This window comes from Macadamia integrifolia, unplaced genomic scaffold (genome assembly GCF_013358625.1).
Source record: "Macadamia integrifolia cultivar HAES 741 unplaced genomic scaffold, SCU_Mint_v3 scaffold2594, whole genome shotgun sequence".
NCBI classification, from domain to species: domain Eukaryota; kingdom Viridiplantae; phylum Streptophyta; class Magnoliopsida; order Proteales; family Proteaceae; genus Macadamia; species Macadamia integrifolia.
Genome location: NW_024868820.1, coordinates 29,940 through 49,701, shown reverse-complemented (window position 1 = coordinate 49,701; position 19,762 = coordinate 29,940). Strand labels below are relative to the sequence as shown.

The following is a 19,762-nucleotide window of genomic DNA, read 5'->3' as shown; positions in this document are numbered from 1 at the left end:
TTAGAAACATAATCAACAATCAAAAGTATGTATAAATTTCTAAAGGAATTAGGGAATGATCCCGTGAAATCGATGCCCCATACATCAAAGATCTCAACTATCAAAATAGGGTTGAAGAGCATCATATTCCTCTTATTGATACGGCCAAAAGATTGGCAGGTGGGACAAGCTTTATAAAAATCAAAAGCATCTCTAAAAAGAGTGGACCAATAAAATATGTATTAGAGAACCTTTACGGTAGTCTTCTTAGGTCTAAAGTGTCCACCATAGCATAATCATGGCAAAAAGAAAGAACAAAATGTTGCTCATGATCAGGAACACATCATCGGATAATCTGATCTGGACATATCTTAAACAAATGAGGATCATCCCAGAAAAGTGCTTAACTTGGGAATGAAACCTATACTTATCTTGGGAGGACTAGTGATCCGGAGTCACACCTGAAACTAAGAAGTTGACAATGTCAGCAACCATGGTTCATTGGACACTGTAAATAATTATTCATCTAGAAAATTCTCATTAACTGGAGAATCAACAGTCAAGGAACTGGGAAGCCAGGATAAATAGTCTGCAACTAGGTTTTCAACTCATTTCTTATCCCTAATTTCTAAATCAAACTCTTGCAAAAGTAAAACCCACCTAATGAGACAGGCTTTGGCATCCTTCTTCTGAACTAGGTATCTAAGATCAGAATGATCAGTATAGACCACCATATGTGAACCAACTAAGTATAATTGAGTTGTGCATCATTTAAGGTGCTACTAGCATAGTGAATGATAGTGGGCAACTTATTAATCCTTTGACCCAAAACCGCTCCTATGGAAAAATCCAAAGCATCATACATCAGTTCAAAAGATTCAGTCCAAATAAGTGGTTGAACAATAGGTGCATTAGTCAACTCATTCTTAAGTTGTTTGAAGGATTCTAGGCACTCTTTAGAAAACTCAAAAGTTTAATCTTTGACAAGTAATGAAGTGAGAGGTCAGGGTAACTGACTAAAATTCTTAATAAACATTCTGTAGAAGCCCGCATGCCCTAGAAAAGACCGGACGTCCTTAACAGATTGAGGAGGTGGTAAATTACCAATTAAATCCACTTTGGCTCTATCTACCTTAATTCCCTCCTTGGATATTACATGGCCTAAAACAATACCAGATTTAACCATAAAATGACATTTCTCCCAATTCAAAACCAAATTCTTAGATATACACCTTTTCAAAACTAGGGAAAGAGGATGAAGACATTTAGAATAGGAATTCCCATGAATTGAAAAGTCATCCATAAATACTTCTAAGAATTTTTTGACTATATCAGAAAAGATGCTTATCATGCATCGTTGGAACGTAGCAGGGGCATTGCAAAGCCCAAAGGGCATACGGCTATAAGCAAATGTTCCATATAGGCATGTAAAAGTGGTCTTATGTTGATCCTCTACAGCAATTGAGATCTGGTTATTTCTAGAACATCCATAAAGAAAACAATAGTATTCATGTCCAGCTAACCTCTCTAACATCTGGTTAATGAATGGCAATGGGAAGTGGTCCTTCTAGGTTACCACATTAAGTTTCCTGTAGTCTATGCACACTCTCCACCCTGAGTGGACACTGGTTGGAATTAGTTCATTATTGACATTGGGAACTATAGTCACCCCAGACTTCTTAGGCACTACGTGAACTGGGCTTACCCATTGGCTGTCAGAAATAAGATAAATTATTTTATGATCCAAGAACTTTAGGATCTCTTTCTTAATGGCTTCCATCATCACTGGGTTAGCTCTTCTTTGGGGTTCTGTGGATGGTTTGGAATCCTCCATAAGAAGTATATGATGTTACACAATAGAAGGGCTTATACCCTTGATATCAGCCATGGTCCAACCAAGGGCTTCCTTATTATCTTTTAACACTTTAAGTAACTTCTCTTCCTGCCTAGAATCAAATTTGAAGAAATTATTACAGGAAGAGTCTAGTCAGGCCCTAGGAAAGTATACCTCAAATTAGATGGTAACTCCTTAAGATCTAGCTTAGGGGGCTCAACTATGGAAGGTTTGAGAATGGAATTGGAAAGGGGTCCTAAGGGCTACACAGGTATGTGAAGACTCAAGACTTCAGAAAAGAAATTTTCACTATCATCATCCAACTCATCCATACACTCTTGGAATTCTTAATCAAAATCAATATCAAAGTTGGTAATTAAATCATCAAAAAAATCCAAAAAATCCTCAAGCAAATTGATCTCTTCTTCCATATGTGGTTGCTTGCGTATCCTAAACATGTTAAACTCAATAGTTTAGTTGCCAAAAGATAACCTCAGGAAACCCTTCTGGCAATTGATTAATGCATTACTGGTAGCCAAGAATGGTCTTTCTAGAATTATTGGGATCTCATCCTTGGTTGAGAAGGGCTTGGTATCTAACATAATAAAATCAACAGAGAAAATGAATTCCCCCACATTTAGTAAGGCATCCTCAACCATCCCTTTAGGAATCTTAACAGACCTACCTACCAACTGAAGAGTAGTTCCAGTGGCTTTCAATTCTCCCAATCCTAGTTGCTTATACACATGGTAAGGTAAAAGATTCACACTTGCACTAAGGTCAAGTAAGGCATGCTCAATGTAGGTGTTGCTTATGACACAAGATATAATAGGGCTCTCTGGATCCTTATACTTAGCTGCTATAGGCTAAGTAATAATGGAACTAATGTTACCTGTCAAGAACGCTTTTTTGGGCACACTAGTGATACGTTTGTGAGTACACAAATCTTTCAGTACCTTTTCATAGGCGAGGATCTGGGATATGGTATCCAAAAGAAGGATGTTCACTTCTACCTTTTTGAAGACTTCTAAAATTTTATCCATGGAAGCAATTTTTTTTTTTACCAAGCGATTAGGAAATGGGACAGGAGGAACATAAGTACTGTTAAGGATTTACCCTTTTTTAGAAGAATCATTTTTGGTTTCCTCAACCAAATCATATTTAATTTAAAAAGAATCTTTAGGTTTATCAAACGAACCTGGAACAAGAGGCATACTTGTGTCCTCAACTGAAGGAGTTAACAGGAGTAATAGATGGGTAAGATTTAGGAATGCTCTATTACTACTCTCTTCCACTCTTAAGGGCATAAATAACATTACATTGGTTAGAGGGCCCTTGTACTATATTCAGTGGTGCATTAGTTGGTGTTTGTGAATTAACAAGCTGATGATGCCTAGGGTTAGGCTCTGGTTGACTGGGTAAAGTTCCTTTCTCCCTCTCACTCTTAATTGAGATAACTTGGGTGAGTTCTCTCGTAAGATTTTATGGCTTGTCATGAGGAGGGCCATATTTTTTTCTAGGTCACTTATTCTACTTGCCTCTCCAGTGTTGGTAAACCTAGGGGGTTGCTGATAAGATGATAGGAGAGGGCCTTAGGAAAACTAGTCTGAGGTCCTACATTTGACCTAGGAAAAGTATTTTGGGAAAAATATTGTTCTGCAAAGGGAGGCCTTTAGGGTCCAGGTTGACCTTGATTATGAAAATTGGAAGGCCCTGCTTGATTGCCCTGATTCTAAGAGAAATTTGGGTGATTTCTCCATCCTATATTGCAGGTGTTTCTATATGAATTATCCTGGTATAAGGCATTAACACTATCATTAGAAGTGCCCCTAGAGTTATTGGGGCATTCTTCTATGACATGTCCAGGCGACTGGCACCAAGCACAAATCGTAACCAAATTGACTGATGATGGCTCTTTAGGAACAATAGCTTCAATCCTCTTAATTAGGCTATCCAAATGGGCTTTCTTGGCTATTATCCCATCCAAAAAATATCCTTTTCCTCCTATGGTTCTTTCACTCTCTTGGGTTTATTCCCACTTACGGGTTTTGTTAGCTAAGTTAAGTAAGAATTCCCATGCCTTTCCTTCATCTATAAAGGATGTGAATCCCTCAAGGCACATAGACTCTATCATTTGTTTAGTTGGGTAATCAATACCCTTATAAATTATTTGACATAAATGCCATAAGTCTAGGCCATAGTGAGGGCATTCTTGGAGTAGATCCTTGAATCTCTCTATTAGTTTGGAAAAGGACTCACTAGGCTTTTGCCTAACTGAAGGATATCACTTCTAAGCTTATTGGTCTTGTGAGTTGGGAAAAACTTCTTAAGGAAGACAACTGTGAATTGTTCCCAGAGGTTATGGAACTTGTGGGTAACCCATACAACCACTTCTTACCTTAGTCTTTTAATGCAAAAGTGATAAACCTAAGCTTAACAGCATCATCAGAAAGTTGTTGGATCTTAATTAGAACACATACCTCTTCAAATTCCCTTAGAAATAAGTATGCATCCTCAGAGGTCAACCTATGAAAGTGGGGCAATATAGTGATATATTGAGATTTAAGTTCAAAATTATTGGTCCTGGGCTTGTGGTAGAACTATGCAAGAAGGTTGGGCTATTCTAGCACGGTAGAACCTTTCTTTTAGAGATTTAGGTGAAGGGTTTTGATGTTGGTCTCCCATATTGAAAGGTTTTAAAGAGAGCAAACGTATAGGGTCACTACTTGTTGGATCTCTTCTTTCTAATCGATTCTTAGTATTACGTACCCACCTAACACTCATGCAACAGAAAACTACCCACAACTAGAGTAAGACAAGCACAAAAGAATGGATAGCAAAACTTTTTTTTGGCTTTTTGGGAGCTTGCCAGCAGGGATCCGGGGTTGCTCAGGTCAATTCCTGAGGTACTGCTATAGGGCAAAACCTGTCTTTATCATACTGTGAGGCATGGTGACCTCCACCGATACAACTATTATTACAAGTTGTTCTTCCCAGGAATTCAATAAAAGAAAATGAAAAACAAAACAAAACAAAAAAAGCACTCCGATTTACCAAAAGAAAGTGACAAATAACATGGAACTGCTTCCCCGGCAACTATGCCAAAAACTTGTTTGAGATTTTAAAATAGAACCGCAAGCATACAGATCAGTGTAGCTATGGGTTGAACACAGGGAGGGAAGTCACTTTATTTTTTTTTTGCTTCTTTTAATAATGCGAAAGTGAACCGATTAATGGTTGTGATCTAATTTTAATTACCATCCTAAATATATGTATCTAAAATAACGTCCTAACCATTCTTCATCTAAGAATTTAAATACGCAAGCCATGCAATTAAAATTAAATAAATAAATAGCTGAAAATAAACACCCCACGCAATTAAAAAGTAATGAAGAAAACAAAATGCTGAAATAAAAATAAAGTAAAAGAAAGGAGATAAAGCTAGAGAGAGACTCACAAGTAGGTTTCTCTACTTAGCCCAAGGGATGCATTATAATATAAGCTTCCCTACTTTACCAGAGAGCCACTCTTACAAGGGTTACTCTACTTGGCTTTAGGGAAAGGGAGACAATTAAAATAAAAACAATAAAATGATGGTTCTATGGCTAGGTGGGGCAAAGCCAACACATACACTAGCCATGAACCTTAGGAGAAAGGGATAGCAATAACGTAACGACTAAAATTAGAATCCTAAATTAAGAAAGAAAGGGTAGTCAAAAGAGGGAATGAGAGGGGGGAGAGAAGACTACTGAAGGAGCCTACTTAATTGAACTTTAACTCTTGAACTGAAAACTTGATCAATATGAGATAGTACCAGTACTAAAAACCAGATCTGGAATAAACCAAATCTAAAATTTCTAGTACTAGACAAAAAAAATCTGAAGAAAAAAATTGAACTTGAAAGACATGCTCCATAGCTTATTCTTGTCACCTAGAACTAAGCCTAGAACTAGAACTTGAAAATTACCATTTCAATTGTTTAAACAATAAAAATAAAAGACTGAATCCAAAACAAAAGTGCTTGCATTAATTGAATAAAAAGAACTTACAAAAGTGTTTAAAGTATAAACCTAGAACTAGAGCTAGAGAAAGAGAAAACTAGAGAAAGAGATAGAGCAACTAAGAAAAAACCCTAGAAGAAGAACGAAGCCCCTCCTCCCCTTATGTTAATTCTATTATATAGAGAATGGGGGACGAAAGCTAACGAATTTAGCTTCTAAAAAAAAAAGATTTTCTTTTTATCTTGTTGATGAAGTGGAGGAGAGAGAAGAGAGAAAACGTGTGGAGAGAGATCTCTCACGATTTTTCTTGCCTTTTTTTTCCTATTTTTCTCCCTTTTTCTATTTTTCTCTTTCTTCTTACGCAAGAAACCCACTTTGGACAATTTTTCTTGCTTGGATTTGGACAATATTCTATTTTAATAGAAAATTCCATCCATGCCCTTGTCTTTTCTTTTTGCTAAGAGGTTCGAACTTGAGATCTTCTAATAAGCAAGGGATTTTACACAACATAACTCACCAACTACGCTCGGTAGTTGTTGTTACCAAAAATGAATCTTCAATCACTTAAGAATGTGGTCCATCAATCCTTGTTGGCATTTAGAATATTCTTTATACCCTTGGAACAACTACAGATGGGCTGGTTCTGCATCTCGATTCAGTTCTGATCCATTATTCTTTTTCTGGCCCGAAAAGAATAATCACTTGTACGGTTGACCAAATGAATGTGTACTTGCAATTGAACACATCCATCTTGCTCAGAATTTTGTCCTCTTCGCAACCATAAAAGAAATAAGACCTCTTTACATGTAAAATTGGAGATATAGTGCCCAATAGTTCTTAAGGCCTTGAAATTATAAAACCTGCAAAAAGCAAGTAAAACCCAAGGTAGCTCCATTCTAAATATGTAAAATGCATGTTTTACTACACTAGATTTCACACATAAATGTGCTCATCACCTACCTAGGGCTCCGACTGACCAGGAGTTCACAAACCTAACCTTGGTGCTTTGAGCATTTGGAGACCATAGCTCCCAAACTGAGGGACCCTGAGGCATTCTTCTTCCCTATAGCCATGAAGTGGTGAGATAATCAGGTGCTCAGGGCTTGATGCCATCCTCCAAGGACCACCGCCTGTTCTCCTTTGAACTATCTTACTGAGGTATGCCATGTCTGACAATGAAATTCCTTTCATCTACTACAGTACTTACTTCTCTTTGGGTTCGCAAGTTACTTGGAGACCATTCCATGACCTCGTATTTCTAGATCTTGAAAGATTAGCCTTGATTAGGCACTTATCCGAGTACTGAGTTCTTTTTCGGGGAATATGGGGTCACGCTTGGTATTTGGGAGAGGGAGTAGTACCCCATTGGTTGAATATCGAACCACGCCCTTCTCCTCGTCTTCCTCCACCCACCATGCATTTCCCAGAGATCATCCTAGTAGACGAGATGGAGCGTTTGGATGGTGGAATATGGGATGACTCATTTTTGGATCAGGATAAGGACTACGGAGCCTTCCTAGAGGAGACAGTATGCACTCTTCTTGGCCCTGATGATCTGGTGGTATGTTATCCTTTCTTGAGTATTTCCTTCAAATTATTTTCGGTTTTGGTCTTGACTAATGTTCTTTCAGGGGAGAGTGAGACGTGTAGATTCTTCTGCTGTTCTGTCACATGCCAATGCTACCAATCCTACACAAGTAGGACCCTCTAACAGTGTCAGTGGGTCTCTCAAGGCTGCTAAAGTCCCCTTTCATGGCTTCCCTACTTGGCCCTATCCCAACGCAACCAACCCCAGTCTCCCTCATCTTCTGGAGCTGAACACATATGTAGATGCTTCCCTTGGGCTACCTATTCCTTATGATTATGTTACTATCTGATCATCCTCTAATTAAATTTTGATTTCCTTTGGCTTATATGCTCTTTCTCAGGTGTCCCCAGAGGTCTATGCTGAGATTAAGAGGATGCACTATGGCCTGTGTGAGGTGATAGTTGCCAAGGAACGGCAGATCGCACGACAGGACACACTGATTCAGAACCTAACCCAGAGGCTGGAGCAGGCTGGAGTAACATCTGCGGATTCCCCGGTGCTCCATGAGGATGGTTTAGAGTATGGCTTAGATGATGACTTTTGACTTATAGGGAATTTTTTCCTGCATTTACTGAATGCACAAACATATGGATATATTTTTTTTTCTTTTTTCTTTTTCCCTCCTCTTGTTTGTTCATCATTTTATTTCAGCATCTTATGAATGAAAACTTATCTTTGGTAGAAAGAATTTTTTTTTTTTGCTTGCAATGCTTAGGCACAATCAATTCCATAACCCAAGTCATAATTAGAACAATTGGGATTACACGAGAATCCAAATACTTCCTCATTCTATCACCAAGTGAATTACATGAGATGGAAACAACTTTCCTGTGATAGACAAGATAGGTAAGTAACAAGGTGGGGAGACAACTTTTGAGGTGGGTGAAAGTTCACTAACTCTTCTGGGTCCGTCTCCTCGAGCCCATATTGTTGCCTGATGTATATAGGTAAATAAAAGGATGTGTGAGTCAATCCCATCAACCTGACATAATTGTAACCAAGGGTCTTCATAAAAAAATCTTCTTGTGGCCTCCTTAGGCCCCTCCATGCGATATCTTGCATAGCTCTTTCCTGCAGGTACTATGAGGTTGAATTTTTAAACTTCTCTCTTATCCTGGTAGCGAAGGGCTCCGAGTGGGCCTCCTTTTGATGGCTTGGTTAAATTTAGTTTTTTGAGGAGCCAAATCTGAAAAATAGTAGGACTCCCCTGATAATGATCTAGTTCGAATTTGTGGCCATAGCTCATAACATCAAATCCCTTGAGTGTTTCTGCAAGAACCATAGGGATGACCTCCTTTCTTCAACTATTTTACTTCCTCAATCAGAATGGATGGCGCACCTCGTCTGGGAGTGTAGAGAACATAGTGAGCTATCATGCAAAGTAGAGAAGCATCCTGTGATCTCTATTGATGGATTCCTCACATTGGTAGATATTGGATGAAGATCTGGGCCACCTTCAGAATGTCGATCTTCCCATACCTGACAAATTGCTTCACTTCCTTTTCTTTCCATCCGAAGAAGTCTTGAATTTCCTCTGAGTGATTTTTCATCAAAGATGGTTGGAGCAAACTGCCTTTGGGTGGAAATAACATACAAACCCGAAATTCTTATAGAGTTGGGCAAATCTTTACTAATCCAAATCGAAATACATGTAGGTTGGCATCCCAGTGTTGAGGTGCCTGTAGGAGTAATGGGTGATGTAGCTTCACACATCCAATCCGGCCAAGAAATGACACATTCATGGATTCCAACAATCCTGGTGCCCACATATTTATGTCTAAAGTCCATTTCCTTAACGTCTCATCCAACAAGCCCATGAGTTTTCCTTAAACTAACACAAACAAAGAGATATGATGATTTATCAAAGCATTACTCATTAGCTAATGACTCAAGCTAGCATTTACCACTGTTGCACCAAGCTCTTTTTTTTCTATTGATCAAGGGTAGAGAATAAACTGGCCTTAATAAACTGGTGTCAAGTGGCGAATTTTTTTTAGGGGATAGAATATTAGATAAGGGTGGTCAGGTCATAGGTGAATGACAGATACCTAATGGCCTTATATGCCCAACGGAAATTCTTGGGGGATAAAATCCTAGATAAGAAGTGACAGACCAATGGGTGGATGATAGATACCTAATGGCCTTTCATGCCAAATGGCAATTTATGGGGGATAGAATCTTGGATAAGAAGTGATAGACCAATGGGTGGATGATAGATACCTAATGGCCTATCATGCCAAATGGTGATTCATGGGGGACACAAAATATAATAATCTTTTAAGATACTTTGATTTTTAATCAAGGAACCAATTTATTGCCTTTAGATGGTTGAGACCGCATTTGCACATGTCAAGTTGCCTACGTATCCCTCGAAAGAAATCAGGTCTGACGTAGTTCATGCTATTCGCCCTTTTAGACATAATATTTCTTGAGTTGATTCGTGTTGATCAGTCTGGGTATTTCTTTGCCATTATGGTCTATGAGTTTCACAGCTTTGCCTAGTATAATTTCTTTGACAGTGAATGGGCCGCTCCAGTTGGACCTAAATTTTCCTCTTAGGTTATGAATTGGGGCTCTTTGTTCCCGAAGAAAAACTTTGCCCACCTCTATGTGACAGGGCTTCATGTTCTTATTGAAGGCCTAGGCCATTCTCAATTGATATTTCTTTAGATTATCCATAGCTTTCATGTGCCATTCGTCAAGAAAGTTGAGCTCATCATGTTTGGCCTTCACCCACTCTCCTTTAGGTAGCTGACTATCAAGAAGCACCCTTAGGGATAGTACCAGGATTTCCACGGGTAGAACCACCTCAGCCCCATATACCAAAGAGAAAGGGGTGGCCACCGTCAACGATGGCATAGAAGTCCGATATGCCCATAAGGCAAGGGGTAACTTATCAGCCCAATGCTTGTGTGTTTTCGCCATTTTCTGTAGGATGACTTTGATGTTCTTGTTGGCTGCTTCTACTGTTCCATTAGTCTGTAGCCTGTAAGTGGTAGAGCGATATCTTCTAATACTAAACTTTGTGTAGATTTTGTCGATCTTGCCCTAGAAATGGGATTCCTGATATGATATCAATTCTTGAGGTACTCCATATCGGGAAATAATATTTTCTTGGATGAATTTGGCTACCTTAGCAGACATGACAACTGCATAGGACTGAGCTTCTACCCACTTGATGAAATAATGAATGGCTATCAAGATGAACTCATGATCATTGGATGCCTTGGGGTTGACCTTTCCAATGATATCAATGCCCCCAAGTGGAGAATAGCCAGGGTGAACTGTGCAAATGTAGCTCGGTTGACAGGATATGTATGATGTTAGCAAATATCTGACACTTGTGGTATTTCTTGACAAAGTCCACACAATCTGCTTCCATTGTGTTCTAGTAGTATCCCAGCCTGAGAATCTTCTTGGACAACATCTTGGCATTCATGTGGGGTCCACAAAGGCGTTGATGAATTTCCTCCATGATGGTTGTAGCTTGCTCCGCATCCACACACAACAACTGTATTCCATCATAGGACCTCTTGTATAATAGATCCTCTTAAAGAATAACCTGGGTGGCATATCTTCACAGAAACTTCTTTTCTCTATCAGTTGCTTCAACCGAATACTTCCTTTCTCTGATGAAATCCACTATGTGAGCGAACCAAGACAGACCATCCTCAATGAGATAATTCACCGAATTCTGATAAATGGCCTGCTTCTTTGTTCTACCAAGAATGGTCGGACCCTGCCCATGGGCTGCAGCACATGCACGCAGCCATACCATGCACATAGCCATGCACACAGCCCCACAGCCATGCACACACCCATGCACGTAGCCATGCACACAGCCCCACAGCCATGCACATAGCCATGCACACCCCTACACACCCTTGCCGCATGCTGCATGCCCCCGCCACACAGCATGCACCCCCTCTTCGTACGCTGTGCATGCCCCTACTGCATGCTATGCACACCTAGCCTGCATGGCCGTGCATACTGTGCCAACACCATGAGCAGGTGGCCCGCACACCCACGCGTGCATGCACTTGCTGTGCTCCTTGCCCGTGCACCCATGCATTCGCTCACCCATGACATCACCCGTACTACCTGCCTAAACTTTCTCTCTCCTCTCATTTTTCTGAAAATTTCCTTTTTCGGCTAACTGTTCTCTCCCCTCGCTTTTCTAAAAATTATATTTTTCGGCTAAACCTTTTCTCTCCTCTCGTTTTTCTGAAAACTACCTTTTTCGACTAAACTTTCTCTCTCCTCACTTTTTTGAAAACTACCTTTTTTGGCTAAACTTTCTCTCTCCTCTCACTTTTCCAAAAACAACATTTTTCGGCTAAACCTTCTCTCTCCTCCCACTTTTTCAAAAATTGTATTTTTTGGCTATACATTCTCTCTCCTTCTGCTTTTTCAAAGCTCACATTTTTTAGGCTAAAGTTTCTCTCTCCTCCCATTTTTTTGAAAATCACCTTTTTTGGCTAAACTTTCTCTCTCCTCCCACTTTTTTGAAAATCACCTTTTCTAGCTAAAAATTCTCTCCTCCCATTTTTTTTGAAAACCCCCTTTTATCCACTAGAAAAAAACACTCCCCACCTATTTTCCCTTTAAAATCCCCCCTTTACCTATTGGAAAAAAATCATATCCCCTTAATTTTGGTAAGAGCCCCCCTTTTCGTCCACTGGATAAAGGGATCCCCCCTCTCATATTTGGCCAAAAAAAACTATAAATACCCCCTCCCTTAGAAAAAAAATACCAACACACCAGAATCCCCCTCCTCTTTCAGAGTGAAATTTTCCTCCCCCCTCTTGATTTTCTTCTGATCTTCGGAGCGATCTTTGTCAAGATTCGAAAACTCATTTGGATCTTCAAAGTGTTCTTTGGGATCTTGAAGATCTTCAATCCAAATTCTTAGTTAGACCCAGTTTTTATCCAAAGTAGTATGTTCTTGAGCCACCTCCTTTGAGTGTTCTTGAGTGATCTTGAGTGTTCTTGAGCATTCTTGAGATAAAAACCCCCCTTTTGAGGTTCTTCGGGTCCACGAAGAGATCTTTGTTAAGATTTGAAACTTTGTTCGAATCTTCAAAGTGTTCTTCCGAACTTTGGAGTTCTTCAATCCATTTTAGGTCAGGTTGTTTCTTTTTAGAAATAGCCTTTCCTAGCCGAACCCCTATCCGAGTGTCTCTAGAATATTTCCAAAAATAGCCTATCCCTAGTGGAAGCTCTGCTAGAGTGCCACCTTAGCCTAGCCCTCCTTTAGCCTATCTCTAGCGAAAGCTCTGTCGAAGTGCCACCTCATCCCAAGCCTGGAAATAGCCATCCCTAGCCGAAGCTTTGTCCGATTCCAAAGCCATAAATAGCCTTCCCTAGTCGAAGCTCTATCTGAATACAAATCCAAAAGCAATCGTTCCTAGCCAGAACTCTGTCTGGATACCATCATAATCACCATCTCTTAAGAAAGGAAGTTGGAGGTCAAGGCTATCTTCCCCTGAGCCGGGAGAACATAATTGACAGTTCGAGCTGGTACCAATCGGGGACCTACCCCTCTTAACCCAAAATAGGGGTCAAATCAAGTATAATCTCTCTCCTCATTTAAGCATAATGTAGATATCTATTAAGCCTTGTTTTAGTGTATATGATAGTTTGAATTCAATTAATGTTTATATGTGTGATAACTTAGCCATACATGCGGAATAGTAATAATTATGAAAAATGTTCATTCTCATGCATCTAGCAAGAAGACCGGTTGAACCGGGTAGATTGGGTGCTTAACACCTTCCCAACTCTGTAACCTGACACTTACCGAAATCTCTAGACTAGACCAAATTTTGGGTCCTTTTCTTGTAACCTGACACTTACCCTAAATCTCTGAACCAGACCAAATTTTGGGCCCTTTCTCAAGAAAAGGGCCCACCCCCTAGTCCTAGGCCTATAACCCTAGGTGGTGACTCCAAACCCCATTTACATGATCCCGATCCCCGAATTAGACCATCATCAAAATCCCCGTTTCAAATGATGAATTTTACACTCTTGTGAAATAGGCCTCGGGGCCCGCAAGTGAAGCACACACGACTCGAACCCCTGCCCCTCACATGAAGGTGAAGAGAGAGAGAGAGGAGAGAGGATGGGGATGCATAGTCTATTCTTCTCTGACCGCTGCCCTCACAGTGGCGACTCCACTGGGGATAAATGTTAAGCTTCCAATACTAGATGCTACCTTTAAATACAAGAATATTTTCCACCATATTTGTTTGAAAACGTATTTGGCTAACCTCATATTTATAATTGTATTTGTTAACCGCATCATGTATCGTGCTCGAAGTGAAATCATTTGGCAAGGGACTCCTTATTATGCCTGCACCCTCGAGGAGGTCAACACATGTCATGAAGAGTACTCTGAGAGTAAATGATACCCACTTCCTTTACAAGAGTGGAAGGTATCATCAAACGACGAGGATGTTGTATTTGTGCTAGCACCCTGGGGGAGGTCCGTGCACCTTATAGCATTCTGAGATCGAATGAGTCATCAAATGGTGAGGATGCCCGTATTTGTGCTAGAACCCTTGGGGAGGTTTGAGCACTTTATGGAATTCTGAGATTGAATGATAGTTACCCTATTACACTTTTGCACACAATCACTCACGATTCCACCGGCCCATAGCCAATTGCTTAACCTTGTGTGTAGTCACTAGTAATGGGCAAGGTAGTCACCCCCTTGATCTCGTACCTATAGGTATATCAAAAGGATCACATAACTTGCATATATAGATCCTATCAAGAAGGCCTTGTTGGTCCTATTGCATCCACCATAGACTCGCATCATATAGAAAATAGATGAAGAAGATAGGAGCACCGCAAGCTAATTGTAAAACTTGTTTGCGGTCTTAAAAAGGATTGTTCCCACACTATATTCCCATCGTAAAGAATTGCTTTCCTAAAGCGGGTTTCGGATAAAGGGTGTCTCTCCTCTTTAAGGAAAAAGTCTAGATACGTGAGTCAAGGGCAATCCTGCCAGAGTCACGTCAAGTCCTGAGAAGTCCTAAGAAAATCAGGAGGAAGGACACCTAGTGGGAAAAGAGCAAGGAAAGCATGACTTTATTACATGGAATATCTTATAGGAATATTCTCAAAAAGCCATTTGTATGAACTTCTCGCTTATGGCATTGGGTGGACCAAGGGCATCAAACCCTATCCACCTCTACCATTTAGTGAATGTTTGTTAATTTAGTGAATGTATGAACAAGGGGTTGGGAATTCAAGAATCCTAAAATAAACCACTTTTAATTCAGGCACAATTCCACACCTTAAGTATTCACCGTGGTCCCTTTGGACACGTCAGGGTAATCAGTTGACTCGCCTAAATCCAGAATCACCTCCATCATCTCTTCGAGATTGTATACTATCAGGTGATTACAGTCCAATAAGCATGGATCCACCCAATATGGAAACACCCAAACAGACTTGGGTCCGTCCCATGGAGACATTGCAGACAGAAATGGCTGAAGTCAAAAGAGAGATAGCTCAGATACTGCATACACTTCAGAACCCTCCCAGAGCTGATCCCAATGAGTCGGCACCGACAACAGGAGATGTAGATCAGAATGGGGGCTATAGGTCATCGTGGGAATTCTTCCTAAGTCTAATCAGGGGAACTAGAGCATGTCCGGCCAATAGGTCAGAGAGGATCTTCACCTACCCGACTGAATGGTCAACACGGGGCCTATTCTAATGTCCCTCCTCTTAAGGTAGTGATCAAATATGAAGAAGAGGAATTTGCAGCACACGTCCACTTTAAGCCTCCAGAGACAAAGAAAGAAAGGAAGCTTAGAGAGCAGTCAGAGAAGTTGAGAGCATAATTCAAGCACGAAAAGGCTCAGAAGGCCAAGCAGTGGATTATAAAGAAATGAATTTCTTCTCTATAGCAAGAATTTCATAAAAATTCAAGTGGTAGGATGATATATTTGATGGGTCAGGAGACCCCAAGGCTCATCTCAAAGTCTTCCTCAGCATCGCCAAGTCGTGGCAACTTGTAGATAACCAGATGGGGCAAGCCTTCATGTTAACCCTAGCGGGACTAGCACTAAGGTGGCTCACACAGTTGGAGTCATCACAAACTCAAAATTGGGTGACGGTGGTGAAAGCCTTCATAAAACAATACTCCTACAATACTAAGGTGGATGTGAAATGTCAGGAGCTTGAGACATTGAGGTAGTAGCCTAAGGAAGGATTCACCACCTTCTTGATGAGATTTAGAGACAAGGCCCCTAAGATGGTAGATAGGCCTTCAAAAGTAGAGCAAGTAGAGATGTTAATAGAGAACTTGTCAAAGCCCTATTATGATGTTCTTTACTATTAGCATTTGTAAACTTTTAATGCCTTGATAGCCACTAACACATGGGTGGAGAATAGAATTTTGAGAGAGGCCCAGTATCAAGGATCCTCCCAAGATGCAAGCAAGAACACCCGAGTCAGACGGGGAAAGGGTCTGAAAACTAATATGGTGAGTGCAGTTCAGCAGTCAGTCTCACCAGCCACATCTTTGCAACCTCCATAATACAAGCAGATGCACCCACCCAAAAGGCTCCTCGCCCAAGAAGGTAGTTTTTTTATCTGAGAATGCCCGAAACAGTCGCATATGAGAAGTTAAAGAAGCAAGGATTGATAAGGACATTGGCTCCAAGAGTGATCAGCAACCCTCCTCCAGCTTGGTATAGGGATCATGAGTATTGTGCCTACCACACTCAGAAGTGGCATAATATTAAAAGATGTTTGGGTTTATAGCATGTAATTCAGGACTTGGTAGAGAATGGAACCATTGAGGTCAAGATCAAGCAGGCTCCCAATGTCAATACCAACCCACTCCCTAATTATGTGAACAATCTGGATGAAGAAACTACGAAGAGTGACCCCACTTAACTCATTGTACCTAGAGCTCAGAAGAATCATATGAATGCCTGTGCTTATAGGAAAATCATGAGTCAAAAGGTTGAAGTCCTAAGAACCCCCAGAAGAAGAGAATAATCAGAGGAAGAGTCAGAAGATTGGGTGCCCCCTGTCCATCCCTCCTCATCAAAAGAATCCACCGCACCGTATTACCAGCCTCTGCCACATTATCAACCTCCGCCATATTATCAACCCCCACTATATCATCAACCTTTCTCCTACCATCAAAGTGGAGGAACCTCTTCATCATATCACCCCCAATCTTCATACCCTACCTCTCACATTACATCATCTTCATACCATCCCACTTCATATCCCTCATCACCTTCATACCAATCCCATTCTCAAGGTTCAGTGTATAACCCAAAATAAGGATGGACGGATGGGTATGATTGGAAGGATATGCTTGCACTACAAGATTCCCCAAAGATGACTTCATCAATAGGGTTAGTAAATGCATTAGGGGAAGATTAGGAGAGTGATCCCACTTCTCTAATTTAGTCTGCTATAACTTTAGGAGACAATCCAGAGGTAATTGAAGAGATTATATCTGATCTTCTCAGACCAGTAACCACATTGGCCATAGGGGAGCAAATCAAAGAACACACTTCCTTAATCTGCATAGGGAGTGACACAGATGATGAGTCAGGACTGGTCCAATTTCAAGCCAGTAATAAGAGGACCAACCCTATGGAGATCTTTCAGTCTGTACGCTCTGAATACTATGAGTGTTTGGATGCCAAAGAATTTGATGGTCCAGAGGAATCTAAGGAAGAATCAAGTGGGAATGAAATCAACAAAGAAGAGGATGACGACGATGATGATGAGGGCAAAAATAAAGATAAGAAGGATGGATTTGACTCTGAGGATGATGGGTATCTAGACTGGGATGACTACTAAGGGCCTTGGTACAATGATTATGACGATGAGTTAAAATATTACTCACCAGAACATCCGACATGTTTCTTAGTCTACGCCATTGGAAATGATGACCTAATAGCTGATCCAACAGGTGGCATTTAACCTTCCCTATGCATGGAGGGAGATGATTCTACATCAGATTCATAAAATGAGGAGGAATCTGGAGAGCTGATGTAAGTTTATATGGACGAGCAGTACTCCACATTTGAGTTGGAAGAAAAACTATTTGAAGTGTATTCCAACACATTGAGAATGTATGAGAGGATAGAAGAAATTGACAAAATGTTAGGGGAAGTAACCGTCAGTGATCTTTACTACCAGGAGCAATTGGATGATCTGGAGGAAATAGGACCAAATGACATAATCGCAGAGGCGGTAGATGCTGCATTCTAATAGCTTTCTAATACAGTCAAGAAGCTATGAGCCAGGGCGATGGATATTTGTTGAGGTCCTTGACTTTCCACCCAAAACAGGAAGGGAGAATTAGAAGAAGATGATCCTATGATGGGGATAATCACCCTAACCAACAATGATGATGAAGATAGTTATCCCACAAAGATTATTGTGAAAAAATCAATCAACGTGATGGAAATTAGAAGTGGGAAAGACTACAAAGGTAAGGCTCTAGTAGTAGAGTAGCCAAGCGCTAATGAAACTAGAACTAGCACCATAAAGAAAGAGCTAGAGAACCCAATCTTGGCTCAACTCAAGAAGTCCCAGGCAAATATCCCCATTTAGGGATTGTTGATGGTGTCCCCTTGGCACTGTGAAGCAATCTTGAGGTCTCTCGCTAATGTGCAAGTGCCGATCGAGATAAATCCGATGCACCTCACACATATAGTAGGAGTAACATATACAGTGCAATCCCTGATGTTCCCGTATTCTGAGCTTTCTAGGGAAACCCAATACAGTTGGGCTCTCCACATTACAGTTGAATGCCTTGACAAAGTAGTTCTCCAGGTTTTTGTTGACAATGGGTCCACTTTGAATGTGCTGCCATTGAGGTCAGAAAAGAGTATCAGTGTCAACTTGGAAGAAATGAGGCCAACCACCCAAATCATAAGGGCATACAATAATACCAAGAGGAAGATCTTTGGCATCATTACCCTTGCTGTAAAGATTGGCCTGTGAAGTTTGATGTTGATTTCCAAGTCATTGATATACTGATAGCTTTTAACATGCTCTTGAGAAGGCCTTGGTTACATCCTGCAAAGGCGGTGTCCTCTAGTCTGCATAAAAAAATGAAATTAATTCACGAGGGGAAGGTGGTCTTAGTGACTGGAGATCCTGAAGTGGTTAACACTTTAGCCAACATTGAGAATGAGGAAGAACAAGACCAGGAGGTGCAATTGAGTGGTTTTAAAATAGACACCACTTGTGTAGCCATTGCCAAAGAAGCTCCAAAGGAGAAAATCCCAGCTAACTATGAAGCCATCTAGAGTCCGCGAGTGAATCAGATGATGAAGAACATGCAGTATTTTCCTGGCATGGGACTAAAGAAATATCACCAAAGAGTTCCAAAGGAGCCTAGTTTTGCGGTGAATAAAGGAAAGAATGGTCTCGGGTACACTCCTCCAACTGTCAAAGGGCAGAAAGTGCTGAGGATGACTAGGAAGATCTCCGTCACTTACTGCCCTACTCTCAATGGATACTTTATGCAAGAAGGAGAGGATTTCCCCTTTTGTGGGAATGTTAAGCCGTGGTTTGATGAAACCACCGCCAAAATGCAATCAAGACTTGAAATTTTCTTCCAGGATGAGCTCAATTAGGTGACTCATGAAGTGGAACAATAGAAAATACTAGTCAAAGAAGGTGACTAAGATAGTTACATCACTGAGACAGCAAAAATTGCACTGATTGAGATTGGGTCCTCCTCTGATGATGCTACAATATTGATCCAATCAAAAGAGGCACCTAGTCTTTGAGTTCTCATGAAGAGAGAATGAGAGAAGAAGATAAGGCTCACCTGGAATCTAACGCTTCCCATTGATTTGAAAGGTTTCATTTGCTCTCTCCTACAAGAGCCAAGAGTCCGAGAGTTGCATGAATTCAAGCCCCATCCTTTTAGAGGAAGAAGTGTGTATGTACTGTGCCCAAACCAATTGCAATGGGAAGGCTTATGAAGGTGGTCAAAGATGTGACCGAGGTATCGAGATGGCATCCCTCAACAATCTTGAAAAGATAGACTTCATAGAAAAAGGATTGAGCAATCTCCATTGATCTTCACCCCTCAGAAAGTTCAGGTTCTGAGAGCACAAGATTGATCAGCTGGTATTTATGAAGAAGTGGGCACCTATCCAGAGGAACCATGATGCCACTAAAGAAATAGCAACAACTTTCTCAAAAGGTGAAGAAGGCCCTTTGCCACACCTCCTCATCCATCAAGCCACTAAACCACTTATGAACTGGACAAGCATTGGGGAAACTTCAAGTTTGCTCATGATTTTGAGTCAACTAGCCTAATTACCCCTGGTGAAAGCATCAAGCCAGTTTTCGAGT

General features: G+C 40.7%; 1 non-coding gene across 1 annotated transcript; it reads left to right on the top strand.

Moving 5' to 3' along the window:
* Positions 1–4,005: 4,005 nt before the first annotated feature.
* Positions 4,006–4,111, top strand: LOC122066800. The gene has a single exon (XR_006136475.1). It is a non-coding gene; the product is annotated as a small nucleolar RNA R71 (small nucleolar RNA).
* The last annotated feature ends 15,651 nt before the right edge of the window (positions 4,112–19,762 follow it).